This window comes from Ailuropoda melanoleuca, chromosome 15 (assembly GCF_002007445.2).
Source record: "Ailuropoda melanoleuca isolate Jingjing chromosome 15, ASM200744v2, whole genome shotgun sequence".
Lineage (NCBI taxonomy): Eukaryota > Metazoa > Chordata > Mammalia > Carnivora > Ursidae > Ailuropoda > Ailuropoda melanoleuca.
The window spans coordinates 84,974,372-84,988,051 of NC_048232.1; the positions used below are offsets into that span (position 1 = coordinate 84,974,372).

The 13,680-nt window shown below is 52.8% G+C and overlaps 1 long non-coding RNA gene across 1 annotated transcript in view; it reads left to right on the forward strand.

Moving 5' to 3' along the window:
* LOC117796367 overlaps window positions 1-3,469 on the forward strand; it is a 5,238-nt gene extending 1,769 nt beyond the window's left edge. Inside the window, exons 2-3 of the long non-coding RNA XR_004620814.1 lie at window positions 937-1,140; window positions 1,444-3,469. This is a non-coding gene — a long non-coding RNA (uncharacterized LOC117796367). The remainder of the gene's footprint in view (window positions 1-936; window positions 1,141-1,443) is intronic.
* The last annotated feature ends 10,211 nt before the right edge of the window (window positions 3,470-13,680 follow it).

Below are 13,680 nucleotides of genomic sequence, written 5' to 3' on the forward strand. Positions count from 1 at the left end.
TCGGAGGAGGGGCGGGGCCGAGCGGGCCCGGGCGGCCCCGCCCCGCACGCCGCACGGGAAAGGGGCGACAGGGGGGTCCCGCGCACTGCACGTGGCCCGCGGCAGCCGCCTGCCTCGGTGGGTAGCCACGCGAGCGCGCGGCTGGACTCCGGCCCCCGGGGCATCCTGGGCTGGCACGCCGGCCTTCTCTCGGGCCCGTTTGTCACCAGAGAGGGGGAAGGCGGCGCCCCCGCTCGATGTGATCCGGAACATAAAATCCGGAAACCACCAGGCCACGCCTGGCCTCAACTCAGACGGGGGCACCTAGCTGGGTGTTGGGCCTCCCAGGCCTTCCCGGTCCTGACACTGCTTAGCTCCTCCCCCCTCCAGGCCTTTGAACTCGCTGCTCCGGCTCTCCGGGACACTGTCCCCAGCTGCCTCAGGGCCAGCCTCGGCTCACTGGTGGGCTGCAGGTCCAACGTTCCCTCCTCAGCAAGGCCTGCCCCGCCCTGCCCTGCCCCTGTGGGCTTCCTAGCCTTTTGCCCAGAGCTGCAGCCTTCCCATGGTGTTCCATCGGGGATGATCGGCCACCAGGCCCGCCGCATTCCAGCCGACTGTGGGCTCCCTGAGGGCAAGACTTTTTTTTTTTTTTAAAGATTTATTTATTTATTAGAGAGAGAGGCAAAGGAAGAGAATTCTCAAGCAGNAATCCAAGCAGGCCCCCCCCCCCCCCAATGCTGACCGCTTAGCCCGACAAGGCTCAATCCCAGGACTCTGAGATCATGACCTGAGCCAAAATCAAGAGTCCCATGATTAACCTACTGAGCCACCCACAAGCTCCCCCTCCCCCACTCCGCTTCGAAGTCCCCTGCAAGCCTGAAGCCTAGGGTATAGTGCTTGCTCAATAAATACCTGTTGAATGAGTGAATTTAACAGACAGTACCGCCTCTGTGTAAGCCCATTCAGGCTCCAGGGAGGCTCTCTGGCCTTGGCCTTGGGAATGGTTTGGACCCAGATGTGAGCTCCTGGTAATCTGACTGCTCAGGCTGCCAGGCGAAGTGTCCCTGCAGTGTGATGCTGGCCAGGCGGAGAAGAACTGGGCCTTCCAGGCAGAAGGAGCTGGGCAGAACCTGGAGGTAGAAACAAGGTGGACAGACACAGGTTTGCAAACACCAGAGAGGCCGATTACTGCAGGAGATGGGGGCACAGTGGGATGATGTGAAGTCAGGATGAGGCAGTATGGGGACCTGGGTAGAGGGAACTGGGATGTGGGGAAATGTGGGGAGCCCTGGAGGATTTAGGCATGTGGGGAAGTGAATGCCTGGTTTTAAAAGGCAACAGGGGACAGCGTGGAGGGAGGAACAGAGAAAGGGGTCTCCTGCCATGGAATACAAGGGTAAATGTGACAGCACATCAGTTAAGTATGATTTCAGTTTTATTGATTACAATTTTTTTTTTTTTTAGTAATCTGTGCCCAACATGGGGCTCAAACTCAGGACCCTGAGATCGAGAGTTGCATAGTCCACTGACTGAGCCAGCCCGGTGCCCCTCGTTGATCACAATTTTAGTATTACAAAGGAAGTAATCAAATCGGACAGCTTGACTTCAACCAGTAGCTTCCCACTGGTAGGTGCTTCTTAGGACAAACGCCCCTGTCCACAGACACCTTCCACTGAGGCCCGGGAGCGAAAGATCACCCCTGACCTCCTCGTTTCCCCCAGTCACTTCCAGTTTTCTTCGTGTACTTTAATGGTGATGATGCTCTTGTACGTGGACACTGATGTCAGAGTTCGTTCTCCTTGTGAAATTTGGAGGTGACTAACCCGGCTTTCTCCGTTTGATCATCCGTCCTCACAGCCACGAAGAATTCCCACGCGGGGATTTTCCTCGAAAGAGTCATCCCTTTAATGGCGTGAAATACACAAACAAAACTTAAATGCCATTTAGACTAAGGCTATAAATTCTAGTCCAGCAAACAGTCCTACAAAATCAGAATTAAGATGGAATCTATTTTTCTGTCTTGTATTATTATTTAAACTATTAGCTGCATTTGTAGACTTGAAAAGGAAACAGCTTTCCCCCTGAAGTGATCACGTTATTACTGCCTCTCATAAGATCGTATTAACTATCCACTTCTCTTTATTTATCTGTTTGAACTTCATCTTTTCTGTATATAAGATTAACATTGTTCATAATCAATATAATTTGTGGAAGCGTGTTGCTCTCATTGTAATAAATCCTGTCTGTGTTTACACCCCAACCCACTAGCACACCTCAGTATGTAATGCACTCCCAGTTGCATCTGGAAGCTTCCCTAGAAAGTGACCCACCTGCCCGGCCAGGCCTTGCACGGGTGTTGGCTCCTGCTTGCCTGTGTGACTACAGTCCATGGCTACACATGAACTTGGGGAGCCCAGACCTGGTGCACAAGTGGATAAAAATTGAAGCTGAAACCAAAACTGGGGGTAGATTTTGTCTGCTTGGGGTACCCATGTGGGCAGGATATTTGCTTATGAACTCGGGGTGGTGCCACCTCCAGCACCCCCAGAGACCCCTTGCAGCCACTCCATTCAGCAGGCTTGGACCCCAGGCCCAGCAATCCTGTCCTCTGGCTGCCCCCAGCCCTGAAAAGGGACTGGTCCAGATGCATTTATTTTGCCCAGTTATTAACCTGGGCCTCAACTCCCAACAGAGTTCCTTCCTGGGGTTTGGATCCGCTTGCAATGGCCGAGTGAGACCCGAGGCCTGCTGCTTTCCAGGGCACACTGTTACAATTCCTGCCCCCTTTACTCTGAGCTCCCCCTCTTCTCCCTCCTGTCTGATCCTGCGTGTATCTTGGGAGGTGGGATGTCCGTTCAGGGGTGGTAGGCAATGCAGGTTGAGGGAGTTGTGGCTCTGTTTCTTTGGAGAGACAGGGAGAGATTCCTACCCAGACTCCATGGGAGTTGCTTAGCTCTGCAGCTCTATAGCGTGGCCATAGTGTTGGGGAGTATGTGGGGCACAGAGAAAAGAGCTGGGATGACCTTGGTTAGGTGGCCCCCTCCTGCTCTTGGGACTCAAGCCAGGAAGGTAGGTCTAGCTGCCGGTCATTGTGTGACAGGCTCAGGCCTCCCCCTTTCAGGGTCCTCCTCTGAGAAAGGATGGCTTCGGGTGTTGGGGAGTGCACGGTGTCTTCAAAACCACCGCTACTTCTGATATTTTATTTCTGGTGCCCTCAGACTTGGAAAAATATCCGATGTTCAGAGAAAGTGCAAGAATAGTACCGCGAGGGGTGCCTGCCTGGGTGGCTCAGTCGGTTAAGCGTCTGACTCTTGATTTCAGCTCAGGTCATGATCTCGGGGTCATGGGACCGAGCCCCGAGTCAGGCTCTATGCTCTGCAGGGAGTTTGCTTAAAGTTCTCTCCCTCTCCCTCTACCCCTCCCCCTGCTCACGCTCTGTAAACAAATAAACAAATAAAATCTTTACCAAAAGACAAATACTACGGTGAACTATCAGATTCACTAACTGTTACCATTTGACCTCTCTCTCTCCCCCTTCCTTCCTAGCTGTTTTCTTTTGCCGCACCTTGGCGTGTTAGTTGCAGATACGTGACCCTTCACCTCTCAACATTTCACCACATTTCTCCTAAGAACAAGGCCATTCTTTTATATACTACAGTGAAATGATCAAATTCAGGAACTTTAACATCGACACGACACTGCAACCTAGTCCCCAGTCCACATTCCACTTGCTCCCGCTGCCCTAGAATGGCCTTTCCAGCTATTATTGCTTCTGGCCCAAGCTCTCTCTAATCCCAGGTTAAGTGTGGCGTTTACTTGGCAGATCTCTTTAGTCTCCTTTGGGTGGGAGGGCAGGTGATGGACTGTTCTGGTGTTGGCGGCCAGGTCCACCTACAATAGGTAACTGTCATACTATCTGAATGCCCTCATCCCCCACGTTGGTTTTCACAGTTGCCAATGCTCCTTGCCTGGATCAGTGATCATTAAGGTGGTTTAACTGGTTTACTAGTTGCTTTGGGGAAAGAAAAAAAAAAAAGACCTTTGTCCTAATCATTCTTCGAGATCCTTCAGGGAGCCAAAGAATAGACGCTCCCCACGGTTGCCTTCTGGGCATGCGCTGTCAGCAGAGAATCCCCTACTCTACTCAGGTGTTTGAATCTGGGGAGAGCCTGAGAGGGTGGAGAAACCATTAGTTTCGTTTCATGGAAGAAGAAACTGAGGCCCAGAATAGGGAGAGAGGTGAGCAGCTGTGGAGCAGCTCCTCCCAAGGAGTCTCTGGGCTCCAGCGCCTTCCATGGACCAGGGCAGGAGTTTGGAAAGGAGGCTGTCAGGCAGACTCCAGTGCAGAGTTTCAGGGTCCATGTTGGGGCTCTCTGACCCCTGACAGTCCCCCTGATCCCTGTGACCTGTGTAGGACCTAGGTTGCCAGATTTAGCAAATAAAATTATGGGCTGCCTAATTAAATTTGAATTTCACCTAAACAATGAATAATTTTTTAGTATAAGTATGTCCCAAGTAAAGGACTTAAAACACACTTAAAATTATACTAAAACCTCACGATGTCTGGGATGTTTGGACTGACACAAGAGTTGCCAATTAAGCTATAGGACACCCAGATCAATTTTAATTTCAGGGAAACAATTTTTAAACTCAGATGTAGGGAATTAAAACACATGTGGCAGGTGTTACCAGGTGCAAGAAATGAGGCAGGTGAAGTTGGTGGGGCCTTGAACGTCGGGATGCACTGCCCTTCTGAGATTAGATGGACAGCCCTGGAGAAAGGGACTTAAGCTTGGAGAGCCGTGGCCAGATAGTTGTAGAAATCTCCCTCTGGGGGCGCCTGGCTGGCTCAGTTGGTAGAGCGTGCAATTCTTGACCTCAGGGTCGTGAGTTCCAGCCCTGTGCTGGGCTTAGAGCTTTCTTAAAGATTAAAAAAGGGAAAAAAAGCTCCCTCTGGCTATGGGGTGGCAGGGAGAATGGGCAGAGGTGAACAAGGCTAAAGGTCAAGGATCAATCCGGGGGCAGCTGCAACGACCAGTGACATGTCAGGAGGTTCAGGCCAATGGTCAGGGGATGAAAAGAACATTCGGGAGGGAGGACCTATGAGGCCTGAAGTCCACCAGCTCAGGAAAGTGGGCAGGAGGCTTCTGGCCTGGCATGGGAGGGGGGAAGTTTGGGGGGGCTGTGGGAGGGGGCAGGGAAGGCCTGAGAGGCAATGGGGTCCAGCATCTATAGTTCGGAAAGGGCCAGGCCCAAGAAAGAGAGTGTGGCCCTGGGGCAGGGAAGGAGGGACACAGGGCTGGGGGGGGGGGGGGGGGCGGCGGGGGCCTGGGGTTTTTTTTTTTTTTTTTTTTTTTTTTTTTTTGGGGGCTGGGCAGCAGTGTCCTGGGAGGCGTCACTGCCCACATGACTTCCCCCAGCTCGTTCCTGCCAGTATGAGGAGCTAGCTGGACTGCAGGGCCCTGAAAAGGGTGGGAGGGAGCCCAAACCTGCCAGACCACCTGTCTACCCCCACCCTCGCTGAGTGTCTGGAAAGGCCCTGAAATGATCTGTTGGGAGCTGATGTATTAATCTCCTTGGGCATTTGCGATTTGAAGAGAGAGCTTGGGGGGGGGGGTTGGGGGAGGTTGGAGCGGCGGCAGTAGCAGCAGGGACTGGGGTGGCTTTCCAGCCAGAGACTGAAGCATTAATGGAAGAATCTAGGCACCTGCTCCGTGCGTTGATGGGGAGGGGTCACCGGCACAGGCGGTCAGCTCCAGGGTCAGCAGGTCTGTTCTGGAGCCACGCAGCTGCTGTGGCACAATCTTCACATGGGCCACGGGGAGGGTGATGACACAGGAACTGGTGTGGTGCCACCTCTGTGTGGTAAGCGCGTGAGGCATATTGGAAGACAGTCCCGGCCTGGGGGCCCCAAAACCCATGCAGCCAGTGGAATGGGGTGGGCTGAGGAGCCAGCTGAGCTTGAGAGCAAGTCCTCCCTTACTCAGGGCATCCTGGCCCCGTCTTACAGAGGAGAGGTGCGGCTCACAGAGGGAAGAACCTTGTCGGAGATCACATGTCACGCAGCTGATGGGGCTTTGGGCTGGAGTTTGAATCCGGGTCTATTTGCTCCTGAAACTTGGCTCTCCCCATGACCGCCTGGCCCTGGAATTAGCCATTGGTTTTTTCCTCTTCCTTGTTGGCCTGGGCTGCCTTACAGTGAATGGCAGGGACTGACTCCCGGGTGGGGGACTCTGTGTCACTCCCCCTAAAATACTGCCTTCTCTAGGCCAGAGATTTTCAAATCTGGGCTCTTGCCACGTGACCCTGGGCAAATCATTCCCCTCTCTGGGCCTGTTTCCTTGCCTGTAAAATACAGGATCCTTTAGAATCTAGATAGAATCTTGATGGAACAAAGGTTGCAACCGCTGGCCAAGGATGGCATCCAGCCCACGGAAGAATCTGTTCTGGGTTTTCGCTTCATTTGAATTAATTGCCAACTTAGGATTTCTGGCTTCTTGTGACAAATCCAAGGCTCGTGTTGCACCAGCTCCCGGTCTGGGGCCCTTCAGGTACTGGATTCACAACTCTGATGAAGCCGAGTCTAAGATCCTCCCAAAGTGTCCACACAGGATATAATTCTCATGCACTTTGCTCCCGCGGAAGCAGGAGTTCTGGGCTTGGCTCTGCCCCGACCAGCTGTCCGATCTTGGGCCAGCCACCATTCGTTCCTTTCTGGGCCACATCTGTACACAGGGGTCATCCTACGTCCCTCAGAAGCCTATGTTGAGGATTAACCGAGATGGCAGATGTAAACCTGGGTCACAAAGCTGGATCTGTGGACAGGCGGAAATCAGACCTAGGAGCACGATTACCTGCGTGTCTATGGTACGCTGAGAGCCAGGCTGGGGACTGAGAGATGAATGGGGCTCAGTCCCCAGAGACACACAAAAGCAACGAGCTGAAAACTGGGGAGGAACCCCAGGTCAAGGTCAAGGCCTTTCATGTGTGGGTGAAGGAAGACCTCACAAAGGAGGTGACATCTGGGCTGCCACTACCAGATTTGCTTAGTCATTCTTCATAGCTTTTCCAAGCACCTACTGTGTTCCAGGCATCATTCTAGGTGCTGGGGTCCAGCGGTAAGCAAAACAAAAATGCCTTTGAAGAGCTGACATTCTAGTGGGGGAAAACAATAAACCAGAAATAGTGAAAAAAAAAAAAAAAGACATAAAATGTCAGGTGGAAAAGGAAAGGCAGAGCAGGGCCAGGAAAAAGGTAGCAGTGGGTATGGCTATTTTATGTAGGGGTCAGGGAGGTCTTCCTGAGGTGATGACATTAAAGCAGAGACCCGAAGGAAGTCAACAAGCAAGCCCTGTGGATAACTGGGGAAAGAGTATTCCAGGCGGTGAGAACGGCCAGTCCAAAGGCCTTGAGGCCGGAGGACCCATGTTTATTCCATTTCTGTGATGCTAGCTAGCTTCGATCACTCGGCTCAGCCGTGTCTGCCAGGCTGTTCCCTGTAGACTTACTTTCTCTCTTTGTATTGAATAAGTTGTCTATGGCTGGGGCGCCTGGGTGGCTCAGTTGGTGAAGCATCTGCCTTTGGCTCAGGTCATGATCCCGGGGTTCTGGAATCAAGCCCCACATCGGACTCCCTGCTCAGTGGAGAGCCTGCTTCTCCCTCTGCCACTCCCCCTGCTTGTGCTTGCTCTCTCTCCCTGTCAAATAAATAAATAAATAAATAATCTAAAAAAAAAAAAAAAAAAGAAACCAAGCCTCGTTTATGGGATGACCCTTTGAGATGGATCACCTGATTTGACTTAATCCTCATAGCAGCCCATGGCAGTTTTAAAACATGTCTGTAAATTCCTCGACATCCCACTCATTGAGAGATGGGGGTCTGGGTCCCCTCCCTTAAATCTGGGTCCTGTGATCTCTTGATCAATAGAATGTGGCAGAAGTGACACTGTACCATTGGCAGGGAGTGGGGGTGGGGCAGGGAAGGCCATATGAAAACGGCGGCTTCCAGTTCCTGTCTCTTGAGATGCTTGTCCTTGAAACCCAGCCACCATACTGTGAGGAAACCCTAGCAGCCCATAGAGAAGCCCCTGTGGAGCCCATAAAGAGGCCTCCGACCCTCCGCTCAGATGACCTCCCAGTCAACAGCCCCGCCAACGCGCCAGCCATGGGAGTACGCCATCTTGGAAGCAGGTACTCTAGCCGCCCCTCCCCCAATTAGGCAGAGCCGACCAGCCCCCCTGCAAGCTCTGTTCTAATTTCACATATGTGAGCAAGTGAGAAATCTGTTGTTGTTTTACACCACTACGTTCTAGAGGGGTTGGCTACACAACAACAGTTCACTGGAACAAACCTCATGAAGACAGTCTCCCCATTTTACGGATGAGAAACTGAGGCACAGAAGGTGGAGCTAGTTCACCCAAGGTCTCCTAGCCAGTCAGTGGGAGAACTGGCATTGGAAATCAGCCTCTTAATATCGTATTTTGATGAACAGCAGTTCTTAATTTTAATGAAGTCCAATGTAGCAATCTTTTCCTACAGCGAATCTGTTTTGTGCAGACTGTTTCAAAACACTTTTTCCCCATCTACGCCTGCATAAGCTCTTTGGATGTCAACCACATGACGGTGTTCAGCAGCTGCCTGGTGCTCCAACCTGCGGGGTACGGTCACTCATGTGACCGAGCTCCATTCACGGGTATCTAGTTCTTTCCTAATTTTTCACCGCTTTGGACAAAACTGTGGGGAACACCCCTCGCATGCACATCCTTGCGTTGTCCCAATAATTTCCTAAAGACACATGCTTAGACTCGCAATTCCCCCGGCAAAGAGAGAGCAAAGTTCAAAGCTTCCCGGTAACACAGCCAAACTGCCAGTGGGCGCGCTGTGCGAGCCAGTCGGCCTTCTCTAGGGCGGTTGTGACACATTTCTCCCTAAACAGACAGATATTCTCTCACAGTTCAGGGGGCCAGAAGTCGAGATCAGGTGTGGCTGTCTCTGGAGGCCCTGAGGAAGAAAAGCTCCTACACTCCTGGCCTGCGATCCTGGGTGTTTCTTGGCTTGTGGCAACATCACTCTGGTCTCTGCCTCCACGTTCCACAGTCTTTCTCTGCGTCTGCGTCCTCTCCTTTTCTCATAAGGACACCAGCCATTCAATTTAGGGCCCAACCTACATCTGGGATGATTTTATCTCGAAATCTTTCAAAAATTACATCCGCAAAGACCTATTTCCAAATGAGGTCACAGTCTGAGGTTCCGGGTGGATCTATCTTTTTGGGGGACACCGTTCAACCTACGATACAGCTGTTCCTTATTCTCTCCTTGGCATAGCCCAGCCGTTGAGGGCAGATGGGTTATTCCCAGCTCGAGTCCAAGCTGTGGGCACCTGGGGGGTGGGAGGTGGTCAGGCAGATCTGGGCAGATCTGTCCAACCCCAATGGCACAGGCCTGGCTGACAGCTGTTGGTGGGAGGGGTGAGAGCCCCTGGGAGGGGAGCTACCCTTGGGAAGAGGAGCTGGGCGGCTGGGCACAACCTCCACCCTTCCAAAGCACTTTCCAGCATGGTTCAGGCACAGCTCTGGGTGCCAAATGCGGTGAGCTGCACCCTGAAACAAAGTTAGCCACTGAGAGAGGGGGCAATTCGGAGTTTGAGCCGCCCCTGGGGCCTGGGCTGCCTGCTACAGAAGGCCAGATTTAGGTACTGGGCCATCTGGCTGTAACAGGTGTGAAAACACTGAGCCCCAGCAGGCGAGGGCTGACAACTGCAGCCTTGATCACTAAGGAAAGTCAGTGTCCGGCCTTCCACAAGAAGGAGGTAAGCCACACTCAGCCAACCCTGAGGGACACACTGGATGGGCACCCTGGGGGAGGCACCAAGGGTCTCAGTAGGCGTAGGACCCAGAACGTTCCTGATTGAAAAGCTGGTGTTATTGAGGTCTTCCTGGGTGCCGGGTGCTGTTATAACTCAGCCCCTACGGTAAGCCAGTGTGGGCTACAGTTGGGGAAACTGAGGTCCTGCGCTATTCAGCAACGCGCCAAAGGTAGCAGAGCTAGCGAGTGCGGGCTGGCTTCAGAGTCCATGGTCTGCATGCGCCACCGCCTGAGCGGAATCGGGATTCAAACCAGCTAAACAGGAAGGAATTTACTAAAGGCCCCTGGAGGAGCCCACCAAATCAAAGGAGGGGCAGCCTGGGGAAAGGCCGGGGAGGACCACGGACAGGGCTTCCCTCCTGCACATCTTTGCCTCTCCTCTCCAGCGACCTCCATCTCTCCAGTCCTGGTGGGCACCTGCCCACACACACACATGCCTCCAGCACCCGCGCCAGGCCGGTTTGAGAAAGGAAATCCTAGGGAAGGACCCTGATTGGTCCGTTTTGTCGTATGTCCAGGAAATGCACTCTCTGATTGACCCAATTTGGGTCAGGTGCCTCCGCTTAGCCAATCATTCTAGTGAGGGAGGCGGAGTCAAGCGGGGATGGGGGGTGGTAACTCCCACTGGAATCACAGGGCGGGCGAGAGGTGCTCCCAGGAGGGTCCCCAGCAGGTGGGGTCAGTCAGCATGCCTGTGACCGCAGGGCAGTTGAAGTGCACTGGCTGCCACCCGGTGGGGGCCATCACTGGGTCCTAGAGCTGGAAAAGGCTCCATTCCTGACTTGCTGTGCGTGACCTGGCAAGGAGAGGATGGGAAGGTGCTCTGAGGACCTCGGGAGGTTGTGTGATTTGATGCAAATGAAGGAGGAGGAAGGGAGCCACCGGGTGCCGGGCACTTTGCCTTCGCGGAGAGATAGGATCAGAGATCTTGATCTGGGCTCCGCTTTCTCTCTGTTTTCCCCTGTATTTTCCTTCTTCCTTTTCCCTGTGCTCACTGCCCCTGGGGAAGGGCTAGGCAGAGCAGAAAGCCGGCCACCTGTCTGGAGCAGGGAGAGGACTCCTAGCATGGACAGAGCTCCTTGAGAATGCACAGAGGAATCAAGTCTCCCAGCCCTGACCAGAGAGACGGCCCCACGGCTGGGGCAAGTGGAGGTGTGGAGATCCTGGAGCCAAGGGGCCTGGTTCCGCACTACTCCTGGCCCATAGGCTGCCTTGTGTGAGTCAGAGAGAGGTGCCCTCTCTGGGAGATGCCCCTGCTCTGCCCCGCACTGGGATCCAGGGCTTGATGGGCACCCACACTGGGTGTCAAGCTGGGTTTCCACAGCTCCCTCTGCTTGGTTCTTGCACGACAGGCCGAGACCCTTCTAACTGCATCTGCTTCGTGAGTAGGCCAGACTGCCAGACACCAGACGCAGGTAGTCTCCCTAGGAAAGCCCCTGGGCCCCGTAGGGATGAGGAGGCAGCAGGGAGCTGCTCGATTTCAGCCGGGCTGCCCTGATTCGTGAAGATGGGCAACCCGGCAAAAACCTGCAGACCTGTCCCACCTGGTCTCCTGCCTAAAACTCCTGAGACTCCAGAGCTGAGCTTGAGTTTCCTGCCCGTTTTGTGTTAGACACTGAAATTACCTTTAGAAAACAGAAATCAGTGTTTCTTGTACAACTGTGTGCATGGCATGAAGTTCGTATCCAGTGCGCCCCAGGGAGCTCACTTTATGCTCACATCAACCAATGAGGCAGGAAAGCCTGTCTTTGTCTCACAGATGGGGACCGTGAGACAGACTCAGAGAGGTCCAGGAGCTGCCCTGAGACACACAGCCCCACGGCAGTGGCTCCAGATGGCACCCAGTCACTAATGTGATCGCTCAGTCTCTACTTCTGTCCTCTCCCTCGTTTGACAATTTTATTGAGGGCCAATTATACCCCTCACCCCCTGTGAGATCTGAGGGCACACAGCAGAGAACAGGCCAGACAGGGAACAGGCCAGGACTCCCCCGGGGAGCTAAAAGCTTCCCGGTGACCAGCCGTGTGATCTGGAGCTTGGCCTCTCCAAGGCTCAGTTTCCTCATCTGTGAAATAGAGACAGTATGAGGTGCACCTAACGGAGTTCTTGGTAAGATCCAATCAGATCATCTATACTCTGGGAGGAAGCTTCTGGGCACTGCCACGGTGGAGCGGGAGTTCCACTCACCTCCTTGAACATGGGTCATCTACATAAGTTATTTGGAATTCTCCTGCCTAGAAGATTTGTCCCCTCTCCCCTGTTCATTTATGTAGTCAATCATTTGTTTATATCAATATGGACTCGTGGCTGTATTTTTAAAGAGATTTTCCTACTTTGCGTTATCATCCAATTCTCTCCTTCCTTTCTTTCACTCAGATTGTTTGGTCTCTGGCCATCGGTAACTTTTTGCTGGCCCCTGTCCCTTCAGCACACAGCATGTGTATGTGGAAGCCTGTCCCTGGTTGCTGGTGCTACGAAAGGCTCCAGGCTTGTCTTGTGTAGATCCAGTCCCAGTCCCACCGTCAGCCGTCGCTGCGAGGAGCTGCCGTTGCTTTTACTGGAGAACCGCCTTAGAAACCAGGGTCTGGCTGAATCACATTCCAGTGTATGGGTATATACTTCATTTATCCATCTTCTGTTTACAGACGTTTAGGTTGTTTGCACTTTGGAGCTATTGCAAGTAATGCTGTGGGGCACCTGGGGGGCTCAGTTCGTTGGGTGTCTTCCTTCAGCTCAGGTCATGATCTCGGGGTTCTGGGATCGAGCCCCGCATCGGGCTCCCTGCTCAGCAGGGAGTCTGCTCGTCCCTCTCCCTCTGCCCCTCCATCCCACTCATGCTCACTTTCTCTCTCTCTCAAATAAATAAATAAAATCTTTTTTAAAAAAAGTAATGCTGCTATGCACATCCGTGTGCAAATTTTTGTGTGGCTACATGTTTTCATTTCTCTTGGGGATATACCTAGAAGTAGAATTGCGGGGCCATGGCGTGACTCTGTGTTTACCTTACTGAGGAACCACCAAACTGTTTTTCTTTTCTCTTCTTTTCTCTCTTTCTCTCTTTCTTTCTTTCTTCTTCTTTTTTTTTTTTTTTTAAGATTTTATTTATTTATTCGACAGAGATAGAGACAGCCAGTGAGAGAGGGAACACAAGCAGGGGGAGTGGGAGAGGAAGAAGCAGGCTCATAGCGGAGGAGCCTGATGTGGGTCGATCCCATAACGCCGGGATCACGCCCTGAGCCGAAGGCAGACGCCCAACCGCTGTGCCACCCAGGCGCCCCTCTTTCTTATTTTTTTTTTAAAGATTTTATTTATTTATCCATGAGAGAGAGAAAGAGGCAGAGAGAGAAGCAGACTCCCCGCTGAGCAGGGAGCCCGATGTGGGACTCAATCCCAGGACCCTGGGACCACGACCCGAGCTGAAGGCAGACGCTTAACCGACTGAGCCACTCAGGCGCCTCCAAACTGTGTTTCAAAGTGGCTACACGATTTCCCATTTTGACCAGCAGTGTCGGAGGGCTCCGATTTCCCCACGCCCTCGCCAGCGCTTGTCATTGCTTGTCTGACTGCAGCCCTCTAGTGGCTGGGAGGCGCTATCTCGGTGTGGTTTTGATGTGTATTTGCCTCTTGATTAATGGTGTTTAGCATCTTTTCATGTGCTTATTGGCCATTTGTATATCTTCTTCGAAGAAACGTCTATTCAGACCCTATCCCCACTATTAATTGGGTTGTTTGTCCTGATTCCTGCTTTTGGGCACCCCTTCAATGTGGGGCCGGAGGAGCGTGCCTGTCTCACTTCACCCAAGTCCCAGCCTTGATTGAAAGAAAAGAAGGGGCTCC